Here is a 20362-nt window from a genome sequence, read left to right as displayed (position 1 = left end):
AATATATATAGGTAAGGTATCAGTTATCCCTTTGTTACTGACATCACGTTGAGCATGAGACATGGATAGTAATCAATCTCATATTTATCTCATACATTATGTTACTCGATCAAGATTGAAAGTGATAAACAAACACTATAGAATATATCAATATAGTTTGAGCGTGGCCACGCATCTTAATCAATTTAAATCATCGAGGGGCCCATAGATATCAATCTCTCATCAAGATGAGAGGAACAAATCCCGTCTAGACTACACACGTCTCTCATGTGTCTCATATTATACTTAACAATAGCTTTTATGATTGCCTGGCTAAAGAACAATGTTTGACTAGTCAAAGTATAACAATACTCACACTTAAGACCCAATATATATCTACGGTATAAGGATATAAAGATATTACCATTTTCAAGAATCACTTATGACATCGATCCATGAAGTGATCTTGAAAGCGGGTCATGTCCAATGTTTATTCTCTAATAAACATAGGTGAATTTGGTTGCAACTCCCTTGCTCTGAAGTCAACCAACTTATTCACATTAGTCTTAACTCACAACTATTCCCATAGTTGTGATCGACTATGGACGTTTTTGAATAACGGGGTTATTTAAGGATTTAAACATACAAATAAAGAACACAACAATTATTAATGTGTATGATTATCTCCAAATACATCATATAATTTAATATAAATGTTGCATAAATGTTCCAAAATATCATAATACTAAATTACAAATCATTCCAATCATTAACATTACAAAGCCCTATGCACCGAGCATGACCCTCGTGTTTTGATTGTGCCAAAGCCTTTGTAAAAGGATCAGCAAGGTTTTGGTCTGTGTGAACTTTACGAATACAAACATCTCCATCTCCCACTATGTGACGTATGTAGTGGAATCTCCTAAGGATATGTTTGGTGTTGTGATGCGATCTAGGTTCTTTTGCTTGAGCAATAGCACCATTGTTGTCGCAAAATATTTCTATGGGGTCTTCTATGCTTGGAATCACCCCTAAATCAGCAATGAACTTTTTCATCCACGCAGCCTCTTGTGCTGCCTCCGATGCAACAATGCATTCAGCTTCTGTAGTAGATTGTGCAACTACTTTCTGCTTAGAACTTTTCCAAGTTATAGCTCCTCCATTCAAGATAAAGACATATCCAGATTGTGATCGTGAATCATCTCTATCAGTTTGGAAACTAGCATCTGTGTAGCACTTTACAGTAAGATCTTCTTCCACACCACCATAAATTAAGAACATATCTTTAGTCCTTCTCAAGTACTTTAGGATGTTCTTGACAGCCATCCAGTGGCTTTCACCCGAATTTTATTGGTATCTACTCGTCATGCTCAAAGCATACGATACGTCTGGTCTTGTGCATAACATGGCATACATAATGGATCCAATTGCAGAAGCATATGGAGTTCCATTCATTCGTCTAAGCTCATCATTTGTGCTAGGACTTTGAGACTTGCTCAATATTGTACCATGTGACATTGGCAAAAATCCGCGTTTGGAATCTTGCATCTTGAATCTTTTTAGAATCTTTTCAATATATGCACTTTGGCTCAAGCCGATTAGCCGCTTTGATCTATCTCGTTGAATTTTTATTCCTAGAATATAAGCAGCATCGTCAAGGTCTTTCATTTGAAAACACTTCCCAAGCCAAGACTTTACCTTTTGTAAAGTTGGGATGTCATTTCCAATAAGTAGTATATCATCTACATATAAGATTAAAAATACTACTATGCTCCCACTAGCCCTTTTGTAAACACATGGATCATTTTCATTTTGGATAAAATCAAACTCTTTTATTTTCTCGTCAAAAAGAAGATTCCAGCTTCTAGATGCTTGCTTTAATCCGTAAATGGCTCTTTTAAGCTTACACACTTTATTAGGATACTTAGGATTTACAAAACCTTCTGGTTGTTCCATATAGACATCTTCACTTAAGTGTCCATTAAGGAATGCGGTTTTGACATCCATTTACCATATCTCATAGTCATAATATGCGGCTATGGCGATGAGTATTCTAATTGATTTTAGCATGGCTACTAGAGAGAAAGTTTCGTCATAGTCAACACCATGAGTTTGAGTGAAACCTTTCGCCACTAGTCTTGCCTTAAATGTATGCACATTCCCGTCCATATCGGTTTTCTTCTTGAAAATCCATTTGCTCCCAACAGCCTTGCTATCAGGAGGTAGATCAACTAAGTCCAATACTTCGTTGTCATACATGGACTGCATCTCTTCATTCATGGCTTCATTCCATTTCTTAGATTCAGGATCTAATGTAGCATCTTTGTAGTTAGTGGGCCCACTTTCATCCACTAAGAAAATATCGTCATATCTTTGGGGACTATGACGAGGTCTACTAGATCTACGAATGTCTTGTGTTACTTCAGGTTCCTGAGCAACCAATTGTTCAGGTTCTTCAACAATTTGTTGATAGCTAGTGCCAACCTCATGTGTGATATTTTGTGGTTCTTGAATTTCTTCAAGTTCTACATTACTCCCACTTGCTTTATTTAATAGAAACTCCTTTTCTAGAAAAGCAGCGTGTCTAGAAATAAACACTTTATTCTCGGTAGGATTGTAGAAATGATATCCCATAGAATCCTTTGGGTATCCCACAAAAATTGTAACAACCCAACCCGTATTAAAACCGGCCCATAAAATTTTTTCCTTTTAATACGCTTTAAATAACACTTTTGGTCCCAATTGTGTTTCCATAAACATCTTTAATACAATAGAAGGTTTAATAAACCTTAAAACATTTAATACATTGATTAATTGTCTAAACGGACCTACACGACCCGACTAGTTTAGTTTCCAACCAAAACCGAGCATGGTGATTTGGGACTACGCTACCCAAATCCTAATCGAATACAAAAGCAAGATCTTCTAAGCAACCTAGCCAAGATCTCTAATCCCCAAGCTTACCCGAGCCGCCAAGCATGCGAACCTATAAAAATATCAACAACGAGAGGGTAAGCTAACGCTTAGTGAATGATAATATACTACATACATATATATGTATAAAATGGACACGCCACACAAATATCAATTACCGCATACCGAAGCATCCATGTATAAGGCAACTACCCTAAGCATACCGTTCGATCTCTAAGCAACAAGCTAAAGATATCAACAAAGTATTAGTTCACTAATGACGATGTGAACAACGCCAATAAGCTACACCCGGAGGGTTAGCTACAACACAACATTACATTAATATATATAACAATATAAAACGAATAAGGTTAACCCCTTAACCCATTACCGAATACCAAACGCCACAATGAAGATTGGCCGAGCTACACGAGCCTTAGTAATCCGAACCCACACGAGATTACTAACTTCACAACATCAAGGTTGGCCGAACTACACGAGCCTTAGTAATCCGAAACCACACGAGATTACTACCTCAACAAGATGACCAAACTACACGAGTCATCGAGAATCCGAACTACACGCGATTCACTTCTCAACATCAAAATCCACGGTCACGGGATTATAAAATCCACCACATCGGGGTTATCCAAAACCACATCACAATACATATGATAACGTACACACAAGTATACACCTCGCCAAAAAGGAGGTCAACCAAAACGCACAACCATGCCAATTGGACTCATACAAAAGTCCATCAAATCCACCTATATGTGAAGTGAGCTCTATAACCGAGAACCACTTCACCCGAACCGCACCCATCCTACACATACATATGTACATAGGATATTAACACTCACCTTGTTGCCTTGAAGAATGCTTCCAAGAAATCCGCAACTCGTCAATGGAAAGTACCTATTCCATCATCACAAATTCAACAACACACTTAGATTGGATTTACAACCAACCTAATTCGTCACTTAGTGCAAATTTGACCCAAATGCACTTCCAAGTACAAACCGCGCCTAAATTAACCAATAATTACTAACACGAGTGACAATGGTCCTAATATGCCAATTAAACCCAAACACAAGTGTTAAATACTTATCGTTCTCAAAATCGCCCATAAACCCTAATTTGACCCATAAGAAGTCAATATCACGCCATTAGCAAGTTTTGACACCAAAACATGTTTAACTCGGTTTAATACTTCAACTTAATCCATTTTAAGTTTATAAACCTTAATAAATCAACAATCGGGTCAAAATCATCATCAAACCCTAATTTTGGCTCTAGTCAAAATTAGTCAACCCCATGAACCCTAATTGCTTCCAACATCTCAATAATCACTAAATGCTAGTGATTTCACCCAAATTGCAAGTCTCACAAGCATGAACTTGTACACCAAACCCAAAACCCGCCAATAACAACAATAAACCCGAATATTGGTGTTAATCTCCAATTAACAACTAAATGGGTTCTATCTATGAATCATACAATCAAAAGCCCCAAAATTGAATGAAGAACACAAAAACAAATTTCGGAGTTAGAGCTTACCACTAGTATCACCGTGTAGCTAAGAACGAGGAGAACAAACTTGTCAACTACGCCAAAGATCAAAACCCGCTTCTTCCATTCCAAAATCCCACTTGAATCACTTGGGGTATTTGATTTTCTTGGGAGAAAATGAAAGAAAAAGGAAAAGAAAATAAGAAATGAAATGAATGGATGAGGTTAAATCCTCAAATCTGGCTCAAACGCGAAAATTCCAAATTGCCCTTGATCTTCATTTAAAATTACAAGAATCTGGTGCCAGTTCGTGCAGTATGCCGCGCCGCGGACTTAAATGTCGCGCCGCGACATTTGACTAAGTCTGGGATCATTTTATAACTAACTTCTGATCTAAATTTCAATAGAATGCCGCGCCGCGGCCTCGTTTGTCGCGCCGCGACCCAATGCTCGACCTGATCCATTCTCCCCCGTACAAGACTTTAACACCCGAACACGTCTCAAATCCTTCAAACTCTAGTCGTACCTACACAATACACCTATATATCATGTACGAAGAAAAACGGGGTGTTACAACTCTCCCCCACTTAAATTCGATCACGTCCTCGTGATCCTAGTCACGAACCCAAACGGACCCATACATACGCCAGTTTTTAGGACTAGCTGGTTACTACAGAAGGTTCATCCAAGACTTTTCCAGAATAGCAAAACCCTTGACTGCATTAACGCATAAAGGGAAGAAATTTGAATGGAAGGATGAACAAGAGAAAGCGTTTCAGTTATTGAAGAAAAAGCTAACTACGGCACCTATATTGTCATTGCCTGAAGGGAATGATGATTTTGTGATTTATTGTGATGCATCAAAGCAAGGTCTCGGTTGTGTATTAATGCAACGAACGAAGGTGATTGCTTATGCGTCTAGACAATTGAAGATTCACGAGCAAAATTATACGACGCATGATTTGGAATTAGGCGCGGTTGTTTTTGCATTAAAGACTTGGAGGAAATACTTATATGGGGTCAAAAGTATTATATATACCGACCACAAAAGTCTTCAACACATATTTAATCAGAAGCAACTGAATATGAGGCAGCGTAGGTGGATTGAATTGTTGAATGATTACGACTTTGAAATTCGTTACCACCCGGGGAAGGCAAATGTGGTAGCCGACGCCTTGAGCAGGAAGGACAGAGAACCCATTCGAGTAAAATCTATGAATATAATGATTCACAATAACCTTACTACTCAAATAAAGGAGGCGCAACAAGGAGTTTTAAAAGAGGGAAATTTAAAGGATGAAATACCCAAAGGATCGGAGAAGCATCTTAATATTCGGGAAGATGGAACCCGGTATAGGGTTGAAAGGATTTGGGTACCAAAATTTGGAGATATGAGAGAAATGGTACTTAGAGAAGCTCATAAAACCAGATACTCAATACATCCTGGAACGGGGAAGATGTACAAGGATCTCAAGAAACATTTTTGGTGGCCGGGTATGAAAGCCGATGTTGCTTAATACGTAGAAGAATGTTTGACGTGTTCTAAGGTCAAAGCTGAGCATCAGAAACCATCAGGTCTACTTCAACAACCCGAAATCCCGGAATGGAAATGGGAAAACATTACCATGGATTTCATCACTAAATTGCCAAGGACTGCAAGTGGTTTTGATACTATTTGGGTAATAGTTGATCGTCTCACCAAATCAGCACACTTCCTGACAATAAGAGAAGATGACAAGATGGAGAAGTTAGCACGACTGTATTTGAAGGAAGTCGTCTCCAGACATGGAATACCAATCTCTATTATCTCTGATAGGGATAGCAGATTTATTTCAAGATTCTGGCAGACATTACAGCAAGCATTAGGAACTCGTCTAGACATGAGTACTGCCTATCATCCACAAACTGATGGGCAGAGCGAAAGGACGATACATATGCTTGAAGACATGCTACGAGCATGTGTTATTGATTTCGGAAACAGTTGGGATCGACATCTACCGTTAGCAGAATTTTCCTACAACAACAGCTACCATTCAAGCATTGAGATGACGCCGTTTGAAGCACTTTATGGTAGAAAGTGCAGGTCTCCGATTTGTTGGAGTGAAGTGGGGGATAGACAGATTACGGGTCCGGAGATAATACAAGAAACTACCGAGAAGATCATCCAAATTCAACAACGGTTGAAAACCGCCCAAAGTCGACAAAAGAGCTACGCTGACATTAAAAGAAAAGATATAGAATTTGAAATTGGAGAGATGGTCATGCTTAAAGTTGCACCTTGGAAAGGCATTGTTCGATTTGGTAAACGAGGGAAATTAAATCCAAGGTATATTGGACCATTCAAGATTATTGATCGTGTCGGACCAGTAGCTTACCGACTTGAGTTACCTCAACAACTCGCGGCTGTACATAACACTTTCCACGTCTCGAATTTGAAGAAATGTTTTGCTAAAGAAGATCTCACTATTTCGTTAGATGAAATCCAAATCAACGAAAAACTTCAATTTATCGAAGAACCCGTCGAAATAATGGATCGTGAGGTTAAAAGACTTAAGCAAAACAAGATACCAATTTTTAAGGTTCGATGGAATGCTCGTAGAGGATCCGAGTTCACCTGGGAACAAGAAGATCAGATGAAGAAGAAGTACCCGCATTTATTTCCAGAAGATACGTCAACACCTCCAACTGCTTAAAATTTCGGGACAAAATTTATTTAACGGGTAGGTACTGTAGTGACCCGAACTTTTCCATGTTTATATATATATTAAATGAAATTGTTATTTACATGATTAAGTGTTTCCAACATGTTAAGCAATCAAACTTGTTAAGACTTGATTAATTGAAATAGGTTTCATATAGACAATTGACCACCCAAGTTGACCGGTGATTCACGAACGTTAAAACTTGTAAAAACTATACGATGACATATATATGGTTATATATATAGTTAACATGATTTTATTATAAGTATGTATCTCATTAGGTATTTTAATAATGAGTTATATACATAAAAATGAGACTATTAATTTAAGAAACTGGAAAACGATATATATAACGATTATCGTTATAACAACGTCTTACTAGGTACATATGAATCATATTAAGATATTGATACATGTAACATCCCAAATATTTAAGGTATTATTTTATGTAAATTTTAATTGCTAAGAAATTATATGGTAAAGGTTGTTTTATGTTAAATGGATAAAAGTTAAGTTTATTGGTTAAGTTAAGAAGGACTAATGGTGCAAAGTTAGAATTAAGGACTTCCCTAACTATAGATGTGATGGGGAGGGTTGAAATTGCTAATAGACCAAAGTTATATTAAATAAAAGAAATTAGAAATGCTGGAAATTGAATTTATTCACAAAAAAATAAATAAAGAAACCTCCTGGTTGTATGTGTGTGTGTCGACTTGGAGGAGGAAGAAGAAGGAGATCACCAATTGATGAAATTAAACTCATGCAAGCTTGAATTTAGTGAAATCTAACACACCTTAATCACTCTAGCAAGCTTTAATCTTCCAATTTCACTCTCTTGGTGCACAATTAGGGTTCTTAAACTCTAAAAGACAAGGTATGGATTTTGTGTCTAGGTATTGCTTGTATTGTGTGTTAATGATGAGATTATGCTTAAGAAAGTTGCTATTTGTTAAATTGTGCACATTTGAATAAATTAGAATGGAATTGTTGATGATTTTGGAAGTAATTACATGTATGAACTTGCATTATAGATTTATGGCATGATTATGGTGAGATTGATGATGTTCTAGTTAGATTTCTAGTCATGCACACCAAGTGTTTGTTAAAATGTCTCAATGAGAAGTTTATGTGTTCTAGCTAGAAATTGTGATGAAGGATGTTCATGTATGAACTATGGTTATTGTTGAAGGTTATAGAAATTGATTATTTGATAATTTAAGGGTGTTAGTAATGAAATTGGATTGTATGCACATTTCTTAAATAATGAAAGGATTAAAGGAAAAGTTGCATGTATTGCTAAGAAATGAACTAGTAAATGTACTTGATTAAAGTTATGAAGTTTAATTGGTAATATTCTTGTTTTAGAAAAGATGAGATCAAGGCTAGAATGTATGTATGTTGTGATTAGGGGGTTAAGTAAATGTGAAAGTATAGGATAGTGTATTAATACATGAAAGTTGTGATTTTCGATTGAGTGATGATTAATGAGATTAGCTCATGTATAGGTGCTAATCAAGGAAAAGAGGTTACAAGTGATCAAGGAAATTCAATTAAGCAAGGTGAGTTCATAGGGGGTAATATGGGCGGGTCAAGAGTGGCTTAGTGTTCTCGGATTGCATCCGTGCAAGAGAGAAACGACTAAGTGCACTAGTTATGTAGCTTAGATAGAACTATTGGGTTAACCTAATAGTTGTATCTATGGTTGATGTTTAGCTTAGGCAAGGTTATTACATTGCTAGTAATCTTGCCTATGGTTTGTGTTAGCTTAGACACATTAAGTGTCTATGTATGAGATGATGATAGCTTAGGCATATTTAGTATGTCTATGGTTAGCTTAGGCATGATTACTAGGTTCGGCCTAGTAAGTCATGTCTATGGTATGAATGAATTGGATCCGAATGTATGCAAGCAACCAATGGGTTGAAGGATAAGTGTTATGATTTATGCCCACATGTTTTATGTTTTGTGTTTTATTACTTTCCTATAACTCACTAAGTGCAAAAGCTTACCCCTATGATGTTTTATGTTTTAGGTGCTAAGGTCCATCGTGAGGGTAAGGAGCCCGTGTAAAGCGCTAGAGGAGCATTGGCATAGCGTAAGTGGTATTGCAAGTCCCTTTTTGTAATCACGCTCTACGGTTACCGCTTATTAAACGCCAAGGGCTTTGAATGAGTCATGTTTGTTATTGTTGAACTTGGGACCAAATGATGGTTTTGATTCATGAAAACACGTTTTGTTGTCTAAATGTTGTTTATAGATGGTTCACGATGTTAGAAACTGATTTCTGATGTTTGTGTATGAATTATGCAGTTTTAAATATGTTTGAGTATGATGAAAAGTGAAAAAGTTTGGTTTAAGTGAAATGTTGCAGATCAGCCCCGGATTAGTGTTATGTCGCGCCGCGGCCAAGGGCTCCGCGCCGCGGCATATAACTGATGTTGGGAACAGAAGCAAGGCTAAGAAGTATAAATTTTCCTGTGTATTGTCGCGCCGCGACAAGGCTGGCCGCGCCGCGGCATAAGCCTTGTCCAGGCAGTAACCTTGTTTTTCAAAAAAAAAAAAAAAAATTTACTCGATTCAAGGCGTTAAAAGTTGGTATCAGAGCTGTGGTTTAAGGGACTTGGATAACCCACGATAGGGATTATCTAGGCTTAAACCATTGTTGCGAAAGGATAAGCGGTTTAGGACTTGCATAAGTGTTAAAGTCGTATAGTTGTGCCATGCTCCATAGGGTAGAGTCATTGACAAGACCCATAGTATAATGAATAAGATTACGAATTGGTTTATGTAAGGAGTTTGATACTCGCTAGCCATGATGTCGTGGTAGACTAGATGTGTAATGAAATGGTGTAATAACAACAGGCCATTGCTATTACTTCATTTTAGTACACATGGACGTCTACTATGGTCATGGTGAATCGAGTTAGGAATTCTTTCGGATTGTTTGGTTTTGATGAATAATGGTGTTACCGGTATTTGAACTAATGGGTTGAATGTAATTTTCAGAATGGCTATTGTATCGCCAAACCGAGGTCAAGATGAGGATGATGAGTACGTCCGCACCCCATCCACGGAGTCTATAGAAGACTCTCAAAACGAATCGGAAGAAGTTAACATGCCAAATGACATTTCGGGGCAAATAGGGCAAGCCTTGATACGTTATACCCCAACCTTGTTAGAAAAGATCAAGACGTTGATCAATGATCAATTAGATGAGAAGTTAAAGACTTTTGTTGCCAATAACCCTACCTTAAGAGGTGAAGGGGGAAGTGGGGTAAGGCAAGAAGAGGTAGAAGCCCCTAAAAGAAAGGATGATCGTTTTGAATATAAGAACTTTGCAAATTGCCATCCCCCTGAGTTTCATGGTAAGGTTGACCCTATCGTTAGTCAAAGATGGATTGATGAGATTGAAGAAACTTTTATGCTATGTGAATGCCCCGAGCATTTAAAGGTAATTTACGCGGCACATCAAATGAAGGGTAGTGGTTATGAGTGGTGGAATTTTATAGTTAAATCTCATGGGCGAGACGTGGCTACAAGTTACTCATGGGACAAGTTCCGTGAAATGTTTATGACTCAATTTGCTCCACCCGCTGAGGTTAGTAGGTTGAAATCCGAGTTTATGAATATAGAGCATGGAAGTAAGTGGGTGACCGAGTTTAATGCCGAGTTCAATGATAAGTCTCGATTTTGTCCGGACTTTGTGTCAAGTCCCAAGTTGATGATGGATCATTATCATGAAAAGTTGAATCCCGAGATAAGTGAGTTTATTGACAAGAGCACGTATAAGACTTTGGCCGAAATGATGAATAGAGCACTTGTTAGAGAACACGAACTTAGGAAGAAGGCGGCGTTTAAGCGAAAGTTAGATCAAGACTCCAAGGCAATGCAAAATGTTAGTCCGAAGAAGGGTAAGTTTGGTTCCGAATCCCTGCACAAGTCAAAAGGGGGTTTTGTGTCGGGTAAGAGCGGTGGGAAAGAAGCCAAGTTGTGTACTAGATGTGGTAAAAATCATACGGGTGAATGTAAAGCGGGTACCTCCGATTGTTACTCTTGTGGAAAGCCGGGACATAGGGCCGCCGAATGTCCTAAGAAAGGTAAGCAATGTTATTATTGTTTTGAGAAAGGTCACTTTCAAGCCGAATGTCCGGAATACAAGAAGGATTTAGCTAGTGGTAGTGTTAAGAAAGAGGTTAAGACGGAACCGAAGACTAGTGATAGCCGACCAAGGGCCCGAGCTCATCAGATTACCGCACTCGAAGCGAAGGAGTCCCAAAATGTGGTGTCAGGTACCTTTATTGTAAACTCTTTACCTGCGCATGTTTTGTTTGATTCCGGTGCTACGCGGTCGTTCGTATCATATTCTTTTTGTAAGCATTTTAATATGACCCCTAGTATGTTAGAACACCCATTAGAGGTTGAAATAGCGGATAATAAGACTGTGATGGTGTATAGTATCATTAAAGGATGTGAAATTATTTTGGATGATGAAAAGTTTGTCATTGATTTAATACCCATGCATATGGGGGAATTTCAAGTAATTGTGGGCATGGATTGGCTAGATGACAATGAAGGGATAATTTTGTGTCGTAAGAAAATTGTGTTAGTTCAATCACCTAGTGGAAAGGTTATATGGATTTATGGGGAACGAGCTAGGCGTGCTATCCCTATATGCACGTATGCTAAGGCTAAAAGGTTTTTGTCTCATGGGTGTTGTGCGTTTTTGGCACATGTTGTTGATAATTCGAGAAAGATTGTTGAATTAGATGATGTACCAATAGTTAACGAGTTTCCGGATGTGTTTCCAAGTGAATTGCCCGGTGTACCTCCCGAGCGTGAGGTAGAATTTAGAATAGATTTGATACCCGGGGCCACGCCAATTGCCAAAGCTCCATATCGATTAGCCCCATCGGAAATGAGAGAAATGATGACTCAATTACAAGATTTGATAGATAAAAGTTTTATACGTCCTAGTAGTTCACCATGGGGAGCTCCGGTTTTATTTGTGAAAAAGAAGGATGGGACTATGAGAATGTGTATTGATTATCGAGAATTGAATAAAGTCACTATTAAGAATAAGTATCCGTTGCCAAGGATAGATGATTTTTTCGACCAATTACAAGGTGCAAGTTTCTTTTCAAAGATAGATTTAAGGTCGGGTTACCATCAATTGAAAGTGAGGGAAGAAGATGTCCCTAAAACGGCTTTTCGAACGAGGTATGGGCATTATGAGTTTGTGGTTATGCCGTTTGGATTAACAAATGCTCCGGCCGCATTTATGGATTTGATGAATAGGGTTTGTCGACCGATGCTTGATAGGTTTGTAATTGTATTTATAGATGATATCTTGGTATATTCTAAGAGTGAAGAGGAACATGCGGTGCATTTAAGACAAGTGTTAGAGACTTTAAGAAGAGAAAGATTGTTTGCTAAGTTCTCTAAGTGTGAATTTTGGCTTCGTGAAGTTCAATTTTTGGGCCATGTCATTAATAAGAAGGGTATTTGTGTTGATCCGGTAAAGATAGAGGCAATTATGAGATGGGAACCACCTACTAATCCTACCGAGGTTAGGAGTTTTCTAGGTTTAGCGGGGTATTATCGACGGTTTATACAAGATTTCTCTAGAATAGCCACCCCACTCACCAAGTTGACTCGTAAAAGTGTGCCATGGAGATGGGAAGAAAAGCAAGAACAAGCGTTTCAACTCCTTAAGGAGAAGCTTGTTCAAGCTCCCATATTGGTTTTACCGGAAGGGAATGAGAACATGACGGTTTATTGTGATGCTTCTAAGAAAGGCTTAGGGTGTGTATTGATGCAAAATGGAAAGGTTATAGCTTATGCTTCCCGGCAATTGAAGGAACACGAGAAACGTTACCCTACGCATGATTTAGAATTGACGGCCGTAGTTTTTGCTTTAAAGATTTGGCGTCATTATCTTTATGGTGTTAAGTTTTCCATTTATACCGATCATAAGAACTTAAAGTATTTGTTTGATCAAAGGGATTTGAATGATAGGCAAAGGAGAGGTCTCGATTTGGTGAAAGATTATGATTGTGAGATTTTATATCATCCCGGAAAAGCGAATGTGGTGGCGGATGCTCTTAGTAGGAAGTCGAGTCATCAACCGATTAAGATAACAAGTTTGGCTATGGTAATATCGCCTCGAATATTTGATGATATTCATGTTGCACAAGGTGAAGCGTTATCGCCCGAAAACGTGAGAAAAGAAAGGATCAAGGGGCAAGTTGATAATTTTGTGGTAGATTCCCGTGGTTTAAGGCTTAGATATGGGAGGATTTGGGTACCTTTGCAAAGTGGCGTTAGAAGTGAGCTCCTAGACTTAGCTCACAAGTCTAAGTATTCGATTCACCCCGGTGCTACGAAAATGTATAGAGATTTAAGGAAAGACTATTGGTGGCCGGGAATGAAGAGGGATATAGTTAAGTATGTACACAAGTGTCTTACTTGTCTTCAAGTGAAAGCCGATCATCAAATGCCTTACGGTAAGATGCAACCTTTAGAGGTACCGGTTTGGAAATGGGAGCATATTACAATGGATTTAGTGACTAAGTTGCCTAAGACCCCTAGACAACACGATGCAATTTGGGTTATTGTTGATAGATTGACTAAGAGTGCATTATTTTTGGCAATAAGAGAAGCTTCTTCATCGGAAGCAATGTCTAAGTTGTATATGAAGGAAGTTGTTGCAAGGCATGGAGTACCGGTTTCCATAGTTTCGGATCGAGACACTCGATTTACATCTCGATATTGGAGAAAGTTTCAAGAGGAAATGGGTACTAAGTTACATATAAGTACCGCGTTTCACCCACAAACGGATGGTCAAAGTGAACGGACTATACAAACTCTCGAGGATATGTTAAGAGCATGCGTCATCGATTTTGGTGGTAGTTGGGATACTCACTTACCTTTAGTTGAATTTTCGTACAACAATAGTTATCATTCTACAATCGGAATGGCGCCTTATGAGATGTTGTATGGAAGGAGGTGTAGAACCCCGATATGTTGGGGCGAAGTAGGTCAACGGGAATTAGGAAGCACGGATATAGTACAACAAACCACCGAGATGATTGACCAAATTCGTGAAAGAATGAAGGCGGCGCAAGATCGACAAAAGTCTTATGTTGATAAAAGGAGAAAACCGATAGAATTTCAAGTAGGTGATAAAGTGATGTTAAAAGTTTCTCCATGGAAAGGCATCATTCGTTTTAGAAAGAGGGGAAAATTGGGTCCAAGGTTCGTGGGACCATTTGAGATAGTGGCGAAAGTTGGGAAGGTAGCCTACCGTTTGGCTTTACCCGATGAATTGAGTAATATTCACGACACGTTTCACGTGTCACAATTGAGAAAGTGTTTGGCGGATGAATCAACTTATGTTCCTTTGAATGAAATTGAGGTTGATAATAAGTTAAGATATGCGGAGAAGCCAATAAAGATATTGGAGCAAAAGGTTAAGCGCTTGAGAAATAAGTCGGTTACATTGTTGAAGGTATTATGGCAATTTAGAAAAGGTTCCGAATGTACATGGGAACCCGAAGAATGGCTCATGAAATATTATCCGTCATTGCATCAAGAGTGGTTCGCGAGGACGCGAACGATCCAAGAGGGGGAGAGTTGTAACATCCCAAATATTTAAGGTATTATTTTATGTAAATTTTAATTGCTAAGAAATTATATGGTAAAGGTTGTTTTATGTTAAATGGATAAAAGTTAAGTTTATTGGTTAAGTTAAGAAGGACTAATGGTGCAAAGTTAGAATTAAGGACTTCCCTAACTATAGATGTGATGGGGAGGGTTGAAATTGCTAATAGACCAAAGTTATATTAAATAAAAGAAATTAGAAATGCTGGAAATTGAATTTATTCACAAAAAAAAAATAAAGAAACCTCCTGGTTGTATGTGTGTGTGTCGACTTGGAGGAGGAAGAAGAAGGAGATCACCAATTGATGAAATTAAACTCATGCAAGCTTGAATTTAGTGAAATCTAACACACCTTAATCACTCTAGCAAGCTTTAATCTTCCAATTTCACTCTCTTGGTGCACAATTAGGGTTCTTAAACTCTAAAAGACAAGGTATGGATTTTGTGTCTAGGTATTGCTTGTATTGTGTGTTAATGATGAGATTATGCTTAAGAAAGTTGCTATTTGTTAAATTGTGCACATTTGAATAAATTAGAATGGAATTGTTGATGATTTTGGAAGTAATTACATGTATGAACTTGCATTATAGATTTATGGCATGATTATGGTGAGATTGATGATGTTCTAGTTAGATTTCTAGTCATGCACACCAAGTGTTTGTTAAAATGTCTCAATGAGAAGTTTATGTGTTCTAGCTAGAAATTGTGATGAAGGATGTTCATGTATGAACTATGGTTATTGTTGAAGGTTATAGAAATTGATTATTTGATAATTTAAGGGTGTTAGTAATGAAATTGGATTGTATGCACATTTCTTAAATAATGAAAGGATTAAAGGAAAAGTTGCATGTATTGCTAAGAAATGAACTAGTAAATGTACTTGATTAAAGTTATGAAGTTTAATTGGTAATATTCTTGTTTTAGAAAAGATGAGATCAAGGCTAGAATGTATGTATGTTGTGATTAGGGGGTTAAGTAAATGTGAAAGTATAGGATAGTGTATTAATACATGAAAGTTGTGATTTTCGATTGAGTGATGATTAATGAGATTAGCTCATGTATAGGTGCTAATCAAGGAAAAGAGGTTACAAGTGATCAAGGAAATTCAATTAAGCAAGGTGAGTTCATAGGGGGTAATATGGGCGGGTCAAGAGTGGCTTAGTGTTCTCGGATTGCATCCGTGCAAGAGAGAAACGACTAAGTGCACTAGTTATGTAGCTTAGATAGAACTATTGGGTTAACCTAATAGTTGTATCTATGGTTGATGTTTAGCTTAGGCAAGGTTATTACATTGCTAGTAATCTTGCCTATGGTTTGTGTTAGCTTAGACACATTAAGTGTCTATGTATGAGATGATGATAGCTTAGGCATATTTAGTATGTCTATGGTTAGCTTAGGCATGATTACTAGGTTCGGCCTAGTAAGTCATGTCTATGGTATGAATGAATTGGATCCGAATGTATGCAAGCAACCAATGGGTTGAAGGATAAGTGTTATGATTTATGCCCACATGTTTTATGTTTTGTGTTTTATTACTTTCCTATAACTCACTAAGTGCAAAAGCTTACCCCTATGATGTTTTATGTTTTAGGTGCTAAGGTCCATCGTGAAGGTAAGGAGCCCGTGTAAAGCGCTAGAGGAGCATTGGCATAGCGTAAGTGGTATTGCAAGTCCCTTTTTGTAATCACGCTCTACGGTTACCGCTTATTAAACGCCAAGGGCTTTGAATGAGTCATGTTTGTTATTGTTGAACTTGGGACCAAATGATGGTTTTGATTCATGAAAACACGTTTTGTTGTCTAAATGTTGTTTATAGATGGTTCACGATGTTAGAAACTGATTTCTGATGTTTGTGTATGAATTATGCAGTTTTAAATATGTTTGAGTATGATGAAAAGTGAAAAAGTTTGGTTTAAGTGAAATGTTGCAGATCAGCCCCGGATTAGTGTTATGTCGCGCCGCGGCCAAGGGCTCCGCGCCGCGGCATATAACTGATGTTGGGAACAGAAGCAAGGCTAAGAAGTATAAATTTTCCTGTGTATTGTCGCGCCGCGACAAGGCTGGCCGCGCCGCGGCATAAGCCTTGTCCAGGCAGTAACCTTGTTTTTCAAAAAAAAAAAAAAAAAATTTACTCGATTCAAGGCGTTAAAATACACTTGGTTAATTATGTTAAATGATAAGTAAATATATTATTAAGTGTATTAACAATGAAATACATATGTAAAAATAAGACTACTAACTTAATGATTTTGAAACGAGACATATATGTAACGATTATCGTTGTAACGACATTTAACTGTATATACATCATACTAAGATATATTATATATCATAATATCATGATAATATAACAATTTAACCTCTCATTTTTTATAATAAACAATGGGTTAACAACATTCAACAAGATCGTTAACCTAAAGGTTTCAAAACAACATTTACATGTAACGACTAACGATGACTTAACGACTCAGTTAAAATGTATATACATGTAGTGTTTTAATATGTATTAATACACTTTTGAAAGACTTCAAGACACTTATCAAAATACTTCTACTTAACAAAAATGCCTACAATTACATCCTCGTTCAGTTTCATCAACAATTCTACTCGTATGCACCCGTATTCGTACTCGTACAATACACAGCTTTTAGATGTATGTACTATTGGTATATACACTCCAATGATCAGCTCTTAGCAGCCCATGTGAGTCACCTAACACATGTGAGAACCATCATTTGGCAACTAGCATGAAATATCTCATAAAATTACAAAAATATGAGTAATCATTCATGACTTATTTACATGAAAACAAAATTACATATCCTTTATATCTAATCCATACACCAACGACCAAAAACACCTACAAACACTTTCATTCTTCAATTTTCTTCATCTAATTGATCTCTCTCAAGTTCTATCTTCATGTTCTAAGTGTTCTTCATAAATTCCAAAAGTTCTAGTTTCATAAAATCAAGAATACTTCCAAGATTGCAAGTTTACTTCCAAGTTTTCTAAATCCATTCCAAGTAATCATCCAAGATCAAGAAACCTTTGTTACTTACAGTAGGTTATCTTTCTAATACAAGGTAATAATCATATTCAAACTTTAATTCAATTTCTATAACTATAACAATCTTATTTCGAGTGGAAATCTTACTTGAAATTGTTTTCGTGTCATGATTCTGCTTCAAGAACTTTCAAGCCATCCAAGGATCCTTTGAAGCTAGATATATTTTTCTCATTTCCAGTAGGTTTATCCAAGGAACTTTAGGTAGTAATGATGTTCATAACATCATTCGATTCATACATATAAAGCTATGTTATTCGAAGGTTTAAACTTGTAATCACTAGAACATAGTTTAGTTAATTCTAAACTTATTCGCAAATAAAAGTTAATCCTTATAACTTGACTTTTAAAACAACTAAACACATGTTCTATATCTATATGATATGCTAACTTAATGATTTAAAACCCGGAAACACGAAAAACACCGTAAAACCGGATTTACGCCGTCGTAGTAACACCGCGGGCTGTTTTGGGTTAGTTAATTAAAAACTATGATAAACTTTGATTTAAAAGTTGTTATTCTGAGAAAATGATTTTTATTATGAACATGAAACTATATCCAAAAATTATGGTTAAACTCAAAGTGGAAGTATGTTTTCTAAAATGGTCATCTAGACGTCGTTCTTTCGACTAAAATGACTACCTTTACAAAAACAACTTGTAACTTATTTTTCCTACAATAAACTTATACTTTTTCTGTTTAGATTCTTAAAATAGAGTTCAATATGAAACCATATCAATTTGATTCACTCAAAACGGATTTAAAATGAAGAAGTTATGGGTAAAACAAGATTGGATAATTTTTCTCATTTTAGCTACGTGAAAATTGGTAACAATTCTATTCCAACCATAACTTAATCAACTTGTATTGTATATTATGTAATCTTGAGATACAATAGACACATATACAATGTTTCGACCTATCATGTCGACACATCTATATATATTTCGGAACAACCATAGACACTCTATATGTGAATGTTGGAGTTAGCTATACAGGGTTGAGGTTGATTCCAAAATATATATAGTTTGAGTTGTGATCAATACTGAGATACGTATACACTGGGTCGTGGATTGATTCAAGATAATATTTATCGATTTATTTCTGTACATCTAACTGTGGACAACTAGTTGTAGGTTACTAACGAGGACAGCTGACTTAATAAACTTAAAACATCAAAATATATTAAAAGTGTTGTAAATATATTTTGAACATACTTTGATATATATGTATATATTGTTATAGGTTCGTGAATCAACCAGTGGCCAAGTCTTACTTCCCGACGAAGTAAAAATCTATGAAAGTGAGTTATAGTCCCACTTTTAAAATCTAATATTTTTGGGATGAGAATACATGCAGGTTTTATAAATGATTTACAAAATAGACACAAGTACGTGAAACTATATTCTATGGTTGAATTATCAAAATCGAATATGCCCCTTTTTATTAAGTCTGGTAATCTAAGAATTAGGGAATAGACACCCTAATTGACGCGAATCCTAAAGATAGATCTATTGGGCCTAACAAACCCCATCCAAAGTACCGAATGCATTAGTACTTCGAAATTTATATCATATCCGAAGGGTGTCCCGGAATGATGGGGATATTCTTATATATGCATCTTGTTAATGTTGGTTACCAGGTGTTCACCATATGAATGATTTTTATCTCTATGTATGGGATGTGTATTGAAATATGAAATCTTGTGGTCTATTGTTACGATTTGATATATATAGGTTAAACCTATAACTCACCAACATTTTTGTTGACGTTTAAAGCATGTTTATTCTCAGGTGAATACTAAGAGTTTCCGCTGTTGCATACTAAAATAAGGACAAGATTTGGAGTCCATGTTTGTATGATATTGTGTAAAAACTGCATTCAAGAAACTGATTTCGATGTAACATATTTGTATTGTAAACCATTATGTAATGGTCGTGTGTAAACAGGATATTTTAGATTATCATTATTTGATAATCTACGTAAAGCTTTTTAAACCTTTATTTATGAAATAAAGGTTATGGTTTGTTTTAAAAATGAATGCAGTCTTTGAAAAACGTCTCATATAGAGGTCAAAACCTCGCAACGAAATCAATTAATATGGAACGTTTTTAATCAATAAGAACGGGACATTTCAGTTGGTATCCGAGCGGTGGTCTTAGAGAACCAGAAAATTTGCATTAGTGTGTCTTATCGAGTTTGTTAGGATGCATTAGTGAGTCTGGACTTCGACCGTGTTTTCTTTAAAAATGATTGCTTAACATTTTTGTTGGAAACTATATATTATTAACATGTATATATTATGTGATATATTAATCTCTTAACATGTTTGATATTGTGTGATAGATGTCTACCTCTAGCACAAATCCCATTGACTCACCTAATAATAACGAAGATTCGAATATATATTGGACTGATTCACAAGTTTCCGAAGAGGAACCGAAAGAAGAATCAGAACCGGAAGAAGAATCAGAACCGGAAGAGGATGAACCGGAGGAGGAAATAGAACTGGTGGGGGAAATAATAAAA

This window comes from Rutidosis leptorrhynchoides, chromosome 1 (genome assembly GCF_046630445.1).
Source record: "Rutidosis leptorrhynchoides isolate AG116_Rl617_1_P2 chromosome 1, CSIRO_AGI_Rlap_v1, whole genome shotgun sequence".
NCBI lineage: Eukaryota > Viridiplantae > Streptophyta > Magnoliopsida > Asterales > Asteraceae > Rutidosis > Rutidosis leptorrhynchoides.
Note: the sequence above shows the minus strand (reverse complement) of the source record.